The 8,836-nt window shown below is 48.2% G+C and overlaps 1 non-coding gene across 1 annotated transcript; it reads right to left on the bottom strand.

Annotated features, from left to right (window-relative positions):
- Nucleotides 1–7,908: 7,908 nt before the first annotated feature.
- Nucleotides 7,909–7,995, bottom strand: trnap-ugg (transfer RNA proline (anticodon UGG)). The gene is given in 2 exon segments: nucleotides 7,909–7,944; nucleotides 7,960–7,995. It is a non-coding gene; the product is annotated as a tRNA-Pro (tRNA).
- Between the last annotated feature and the right edge of the window lie 841 nt (nucleotides 7,996–8,836).

The following is an 8,836-nucleotide window of genomic DNA, read 5'->3' on the forward strand; positions in this document are numbered from 1 at the left end:
CATTGGCTAATAGCACCCTCTTATCACCCTCTAAACCACAATAAGCTGCTAGCGCAAACTCTCTGCAACGTTAAAACACAACAAAGCCGCATTCCACAGATTAACATAACAAAAATCGCCATTTTAAATGTAACAAAAGAAAGACCCCGTACACAAGAAACATCAAGAACAAAGGTGATGAACTGAGAGCTTGGATACATACATGGAATTATGATGTAGTGGCCATTACAGAGACTTGGCTGGAACCAGGGCAGGAATGGATTCTCAATATTCCTGGATTTCAGTGCTTTAAGAGGGATAGAGAAGGCGAAAAAAGGGGAGGAGGGGTGGCATTACTGGTCAGGGATACTATTACAGCTACAGAAAGGGTGGGTAATGTAGCAGGATCCTCTTTTGAGTCAGTATGGGTGGCAGTCAGGAACAGGAAGGGAGCAGTGACTCTATTGGGAGTATTCTATAGGCCCCCTGGTAGCAGTAGGGATACAGAGGAGCAGATTGGGAGGCAGATTTTGGAAAGGTGCAAAAATAACAGGGTTGTTATCATGGGTGACTTTAACTTCCCTAATATTGATTGGCACCTGATTAGTTCCAAGGGTTTAGATGGGGCAGAATTTGTTAAGTGTGTCCAGGATGGATTCCTGTCACAGTATGTGGACAGGCCGACCGGGGGAATGCCATACTAGATCTAGTACTAGGTAATGAACCGGGTCAGGTCACAGATCTCTCAATGGGTGAGCATCTGAGGGACAGTGACCACCGCTCCCTGGCCTTTATAATTATCATGGAAAAGGATAGAATCAAAGAGGACAGGAAAATTTTTAATTGGGGAAAGGCAAATTATGAGGCTATAAGGCTAGAACTTGCGGGTGTGCATTGGGATGATGTTTTTGCAGGGATATGTACTATGGACATGTGGTCGATGTTTAGAGATCTCTTGCGGGATGTAAGGGATAAATTTGTCCCGGTGAGGAAGATAAAGAAAGGTAGGGTGAAGGAACCGTGGGTGACAAGTGAGGTGGAAAATCTAGTCAAGAGGAAGAAGGCAGCATACATGAGGTTTAGGAAGCAAGGATCAGCTGGGTCTATTGAGGAATATAGGGTAGCAAGAAAGGAGCTTAAGAAGGGGCTGAGAAGAGCAAGAAGGGGGCATGAGACGGCCTTGGTGAGTAGGGTAAAGGAAAACCCCAAGGCATTCTTCAATTATGTGAAGAAAAGAAGGATGACAGGAGTGAAGGTAGGACCGATTAGAGATAAAGGTGGGAAGATGTGCCTAGAGACTGTGGAAGTGAGCGAGGTCCTCAATGAATACTTCTCTTCAGTATTCACCAATGAGAGGGAACTTGATGGTGGTGAGGACAATATGAGTGAGGTTGATGTTCTGGAGCATGCTGATATTAAGGGAGAGGAGGTGTTGGAGTTGTTAAAATACGTTAGGACAGATAAGTACCCAGGGCCTGACGGAATATTCCCCAGGCTGCTCCACAAGGTGAGAGAAGAGATTGCTGAGCCTCTGGCTAGGATCTTTATGTCCTCGTTGTCCACGGGAATGGTACTGGAGGATTGGAGGGAGGCGAATGTTGTTCCCTTGTTCAAAAAAGGTAGTAGGGATAGTCCGGGTAATTATAGACCAGTGAGCCTTACGTCTGTGGTGGGAAAGCTGTTGGAAAAGATTCTTAGAGATAGGATCTATAGGCATTTAGAGAATCATGGTCTGATCAGGGACAGTCAGCATGGCTTTGTGAAGGACAGATCGTGTCTAACAAGCCTGATAGAGTTCTTTGAGGAGGTGACCAGTCATATAGATGAGGGTAGTGCAGTGGATGTGATCTATATGGATTTTAGTAAGGCATTTGACAAGGTTCCACACGGTAGGCTTATTCAGAAAGTTAGAAGGCATGGGATCTAGGGAAGTTTGGCCAGGTGGATTCAGAATTGGCTTGCCTGCAGAAGGCACAGGGTGGTGGTGGAGGGAGTACATTCAGATTGGAGGATTGTGACTAGTGATGTCCCACAAGGATCTGTTCTGACCTCTACTTTTCGTGATTTTTATTAACAACCTGGATGTGGGGGTAGAAGGGTGGGTTGGGAAGTTTGCAGATGACACAATGGTCGGTGGTGTTGTAGGTAGTGTAGAGGATTGTCAAAGATTGCAGAGAGACATTGATAGGAAGCAGAAGTGGGCTGAGAAGTGGCAGATGGAGTTCAATCCGGAGAAGTGTGAGGTGGTACACTTTGGAAGGACAAACTCCAAGGCAGAGTACAAAGGATACTTGGTAGTGTGGAGGAGCAGAGGGATCTCAGGGTACATGTCGACAGATCCTTGAAAGTTGCGTCACAGGTGGATAGGGTAGTTAAGAAAGCTTATGGGGTGTTAGCTTTCATAAGTCGAGGGACAGAGTTTAAGAGTCGCGATGTAATGATGCAGCTATATAAAACTCTGGTTAGGCCACACTTGGAGTATTGTGTCTAGTTCTGGTCACCTCACTATAAGAAGGATGTGGAAGCACTGGAAAGGGTACAGAGGAGAGTTACCAGGATGCTGCCTGGTTTAGAAAGTATGCATTATGATCAGAGATTAAGGGAGCTAGGGCTTTACTCATTGGAGAGAAAGAGGATGAGAGGAGACATGATAGAGGTGTACAAGATAATAAGAGGAATAGATAGAGTGGATAGCCAGCGCCTCTTCCCCAGGGCACCACTGCTCAATACAAGAGGACATGGCTTTAAGGTAAGGGGTAGGAAGTTCAAGGGGGATATTAGAAGAAGGTTTTTTACTCAGAGAGTGGTTGGTGCGTGGAATGCACTGCCTGAGTCAGTGGTGGAGGCAGATACACTAGTGAAGTTTAATAGACTACTAGACAGGTATATGGAGGAATTTAAAGTGGGGGCCTATATGGGAGGCAGGGTTTGAGGGTCGGCACAACATTGTGGGCCGAAGGGCCTGTACTGTGCTGTACTATTCTATGTTCTATAACATCGAGTATCCATTAAATAACACCACTTTCGGTCACCATAGCAACTTACGAGCTCCTCGATACTGTCTCCAACTCCAGCAGAAATTCAAAAGTTAACCAGTTCTTTCTCGTGCCTTAAAGTGGCAGTCCAACCATTTTAGTCTCCCCCCCCCCTCTCTCTCACAAACAAGTCGGTGTTAAACAACTCTCTCTCTCTTTTCAAAAGCACAGTTAATAGGGGTACTTCAGGATCCCCTCACACTAGTCATCTTGAAATGAATGCTGACGTCGCACTTGCCTTCCTCACCGCAGACTCAACCTGCAAAGTAACCTTTAGGGACTCCAGCACAAGGACTCCAAGTCCTTTTGCACCTTAGTTTCTTGAGTTTCCTCTTCATTTAGTCAACCCTTTCATTTCTTTAACCAAAGGGCATGACCATTCACTTTCCGACACGGTACTCCATCTGCCACTTCTTTGCCCATTCTCCCAGTCGTTTCCAGGTCCGCGGGTCGCAGTTCTGTTCCCTTGGCAACACTGCGCATGCCCGGTCGCTAGGGTTACCGACTCCAGTACACAACAAGATGATTGTGAATGAGGTGGGCGGGTTTCTCCACGTAGAGGGTGACTGACGGGTGAATTTCACTGGCGCAAACAGTGGGAGTCGCCAGCGAGCTCAGACTATTTATGTGTGAATTAGAGAGATTTCTCGCTGCAAAAGCCCTGGTGATAGAATAGAATATGGTATTGGAATTGAGAATCAGCTAGAATTGCACTGACTGATGCCGGTGAACGGCTGAGTAACTTACTCCTAATCGGACTTTCTCTGTGTCCGAGTTATCTTCTATCTGCCGGTCTCTGTATGTCGTTTTCCACTGATTCTATTGTATTTCTTTGGTCTACTGAAAACGCCTGCAAGTCAATGAATTTCTGGTTAGTATATGGTAACATATTCGTACTTTGATAATAAATTTACTTTGAAATTTGGACACTGCTGGCAAGCTGGGACGGTTTCCAAGCCCCCACCCTCATTTCGTCTGAGAAAAAAAAATCTCGCTTCTGCCCAAATGGAAGAAAGTTTGAACGGACTCCGTCGTTTCTCTTTGAAACCAAGTCGGACGGGAAGGAGACTTGAAGGAAGTGCACTAAATCACGATAGGCAGAGTTTGTGGGTATCGACATCTCTGAAGTTCGACCCTGGGCATAATATTTTACAGTTACGATCATATTTCATGAGTTTAGGGAGATCTGATATGTCACAGAAGGCTTGTATAACATCGGTAAATTTCCGCAGTGTACACAAACCGTGGACAGCAATCTGACAGGCTCCATTACTGACTGGCTTTCGTGGCGGGTGGGTGGGCGAGCGCGGCACACAATCGGAAAAAGCTACAGAGTTGTAAACTCAGCTCGCTCCATCACGGGCACCAGTCTGAACACAAGCGAAGACATTATCAATATGCGCTGGGTCCGGACGGCGTCAGCCATCATTAAGATCCCCACTATGGCCATTTCCCGCTCTCTTTGCTATCATCGGGGAGAAGGGACAAGAGCCTGAAGACAAACAATCTCTTCAGGGATTGATGTTTTGTATATTCAGAGATGCTCTTCTGCACATCACTGTTGTAATGTGCGACCCTTTGAGTTACTGACGCCTCTCTGTCCGCTTAAAACAGTTTATCCGTTCCTACCTGACCCCTCTCATTAACGGAGCGTTTTCGTCCACAGAACCGCTGCTCACTGGACGTTTTTTTTTCTCGCTCCATTCTCTCTAAACTCTCGAGATCGCTGCGCATGAAAATCCTCGCAGAACAGCAGTTTCTAAAATACTCGGTCAACCCGTCTGACACCAACAATTATTCTACTGAGATCGCATTTATTCACCATTATGATATTTGTTCCGGTCACCAACAGATCCTCTCGACCATGTCTGCATGTTTTTAAGCGCTGAGCGGCTCCCGCGCCATTGGTTATGAGATATTTGTGTTAATAAGCGGGTGTACCAGTGTCTCTAATAAAGTGGATACCGAGTGTATGTTGCGTGCTCTAACACGATTTCACTATTTCCCCCGTTCTCATCCCTGCTCTCTGCCCCCAGTGAATTTAGTGGCGATTGCCATCCTGTCCCGGGGAAAGTGCGGTCTCTCCACCTGCACCACTCGGTACCTGGTTGCCATGGCGGCGGCGGACTTGATGCTGATCCTCACCGAGGTTATTCTGTACCGGATCAACTTCCATTATTTCCCGGAGTGCTTCTTCAACATAACCCTCGTGTGCAGTGTCATCACCGTACTGCGTCGTTCGGCCACTGACTGCTCCGTCTGGTTCACCGTCACTTTCACAATCGACCGCTTTGTTGCCATCTGTTGCCGGCGGCTGAAAACGAAATATTGCACCGGGAAGACTGCGGCTGTGGTTCTGGGGACAACCGGCGTTCTGCTGTGTCTGCAGAATGTCCCCTACTACTTCACGTATGTCCCAAGAGTGATCATCGACAACGTGCCGCGGGGCTGCTATCCAATGATCGCTTCCTTTACCGAACCAGGCTGGATGGGCTATGACTGGTTAAACACGGTTTTAACCCCACTCCTCCCTTTCGCTGCCATTCTGCTGCTCAACGCTCTGACAGTCAGGCACATTTTGGTGGCCAGCCGGGTCCGGAAGGGGCTGCGGGGTCAGAGCAGTGGGGAGAACCGCAGTGACCCGGAGATGGAGAGCAGGAGGAGGTCTATAGTTTTACTCTTCACCCTCTCCGGCAGCTTCATCCTCCTGTGGCTGACGCACGTCGTGGAATTCGTCTACTATCAGATCACGGGAACGGCGGCCGGTCGGAACGACTCGCAGTTCATCTTTACGCTGGTCGGATTTATGCTGCGGACCGTCAGCTGCTGCACCAACACGTTCATTTACACGGCGACGCAGTCCTGGTTCCGGGAGCAGCTGAAGAGCGCGTTGGTGTATTCGGTCACCTCGCTGCTTCGGGTCATCAGCGCCTCGGCCACCTGAGCGCAGCGCGCAGGCGCCACCGGGATCACCTGCCCGGCTCCCCGGGCTTTTGACGACCCATGCCCGAACCGCGGGTGATGCTGCTTTGGGCCATCGCACTAACGAAACGCAAAAAAATACAGAAAACAAGACGGCAGGAGGCCAGTCTGCTCTCCGCACCTTTTCCACCAGGAAAATACTCACAGAATACAGCACGGCACAGTACAGACCCTTCGGCACACGACGTTGTGCCGAGTTTTATCTAGTGGGAGAACAATCTAACCCTTCCTTTCTGTGTATCCCACCATTTTCTATCACCGATGTGCCTATCAGACAGTTTATTAAATACCCCCAACATATCCGCCTCTACTGCTACTGCAGTCACGACACCCCCACTCTCTACCCCTGACAAGCCCCAGCCCGCTCAGTGTTCCCGGTACAGGACTAACCGGGTTTTACGGAGCTGTAGCATTGCCTCGCGGCCTTTGAACATCGGCGCACTTTTCCTCCGAGCACACAGCAACACCACCCCTCCCCCCATATCAGCTGACCCTTGGAGTATTAATAAATATAATAAACGTCTTTCTGAAATATAATCCGCTCCTTGGAGTCTGGTGCCTTCGATGTAACAGAACAAATCGTTCCTCCGCCCTCCTGGTGTCGAGATGTGTCCCGATCACCATTGTATGTGACGTTTGTAAATATCTTGATGACGTAATCCCCGGGTGTGGAGTCCACGACATCAGACGATAAGACATAGGGGCAGAATTAGGCCGTTCGGCCCATCAGTTCATCTCCGCCATCCCATCATACTTGGTTAATCTCAAAGCCACCCGCCTCATCCCCTTTCAAGCCCTTGCTAATCAAGAACCTATCAGCCTCGGGTTTAACGTCGGCCCACTTTCCATCCGTCCGTTGTATCGGGTCATTGAGATCCCGTCTGGCGCTGTGTACAGCACTGAACGATGAGCCCGATCGCCCATCCTCCCTTCGCCCTTGCAAGTGGATTTCAGAGCAGCACACGTTCCCTACATGAAATCAACACCTCTCATCCGATAAAATAGCCACAACCGCGACTCATAAAAGTCCCGTGCGGCTGCATTGGGAACACTCCTGTCCTTATCCTCTCTTTCAATAAAGCGTGGCGTAGCACATGTCATCCCGACTGTTCGCTGTTTCTCAATCCCTGTCAGTCCTGACGAAAGGTCAGGGTCTGAAGAGTTAATTATTTATGCCTCTCCAGAGATGCTGCCTGACTTGCTGAGTTCCTCCAGTATTTTATCTGTGTTACTCTGGATTTCTAGTATCTGCAGAATCTCTTGTGCCACCTGAATTCTTGCTTCGTGTACACGGACACGCGGGTCCCCTTCCACGTTTCGTTCTCGTGACCCATTTCTCTTGCATCATTAATAATCTGGTTTCTAGTTAATAAGAATGAAGAACAACCGCCGTCCACCGTCCACATTTGTTACACATCTGCCTGTTCACCAAGACGTTCCTCTTGAATATTTCACCGTCCACTCCAAAGCTTTGATCTCGAGTTGTCATCTTGCCCAACCTGAGGGTGGATTTCCTGCAAGCATTGACCAATTATCGGCATCCGTTAGTCTCATGAAGCCATGGATTTGCGCCTTGGAAAGTTAAAACTGGGCCAGGTTGTATGGAAGACTGGCAATTGCCCATGCTGCAAGTCTCCCCTCTCCACGCCACCGATGTTGTCCAAGGGAAGGGCATTAGGACCCATAAAGCTTGGCACCGGTGTCGTCGCAGAGCAATGTGTCGTTAAGTACCTTGCTCAAGGATACAACACGCTGCCTCAGCCAAGGCTCGAACTAGCGAGCTTCAATCACTAGATGAACGCCTTAACCACTTGACCCCGTGCCAACACTATAGCACTATTTTGTAAACATCTAAATATATCCCCACATTTTTCTGCCCTCCACTGACTGAAGTTCTAAAATATTCATTCAGGGGCTCGTCCGGGATTTGAACCCTGGACCTCTCGCATGCTCACAATTTCGACCCAAAGCGAGAATCATACCTCTAGACCAACGAGCCCGTTCTATATTTATGACATAAAACTGATGCCTTTCACTTCCTCAATCTCCTTCCTCACACATCTGGAGGTAATTTTACGACCAAAGTAGATCAAAGAGCAAAGACCAGTACAGCACACTACAGGCGTTTCCGCCCACGATGCTGTGCCCACCCACGCAGACCCACTCTGCCTTCAATTGGACCATTCCCTCCTACCCAGCTCATAATCCGCTATTTTCTCTACAGCCAACTGTCTATCCAAGTATCTATTTATGTCCCTATTGTGTCAGCCACGCCCAGCACCCCGGCAGTACGTTCCCAGAATCCACCAGACCGTGTACAAAACAAAAACAACTTACCTCTCACCTAAACTTTCCTCCACTCATCTTCAACGCATGGCCTCTGCTATTGGCCACTGTCACCCTGGGGAAAGGTGCTGTTGTCCTCCCTGTCTGTGTCTCTTTTAGTCTTATACACCTCTATCATTCTCCGTAGCTTCGAAGAGAAAAGTCCCAGCTCGTTCCACCTTCCCTCACAAGACGTGTTGTAATCCTGGCAACATCCTGCTGAACCTCCTCTGAAACTTCTCTAAAGGATTTTTAAATGTTTTCCAAGCCCTCCCCCAGACAGTTATTCCGATCAACAATTCTGCTCAGCACCACCACCCGTCCCCAAGCGCCCTCTATCTATCACTCCAGTCACTGCACCACAACATAAACAATTTTAACCACATTTCATCATGTTGTTTACATTGTAAATACACGCTGGTGTCTGTGTTATTTATGCACATTCTGTTCCATATCCGCACTGTAACGACGAACGTTACTTATATAATTGTTTATGCTTTCTCATCGGTAAATGT

This window comes from Mobula birostris, chromosome 13 (genome assembly GCF_030028105.1).
Source record: "Mobula birostris isolate sMobBir1 chromosome 13, sMobBir1.hap1, whole genome shotgun sequence".
Classification (NCBI taxonomy): domain Eukaryota; kingdom Metazoa; phylum Chordata; class Chondrichthyes; order Myliobatiformes; family Myliobatidae; genus Mobula; species Mobula birostris.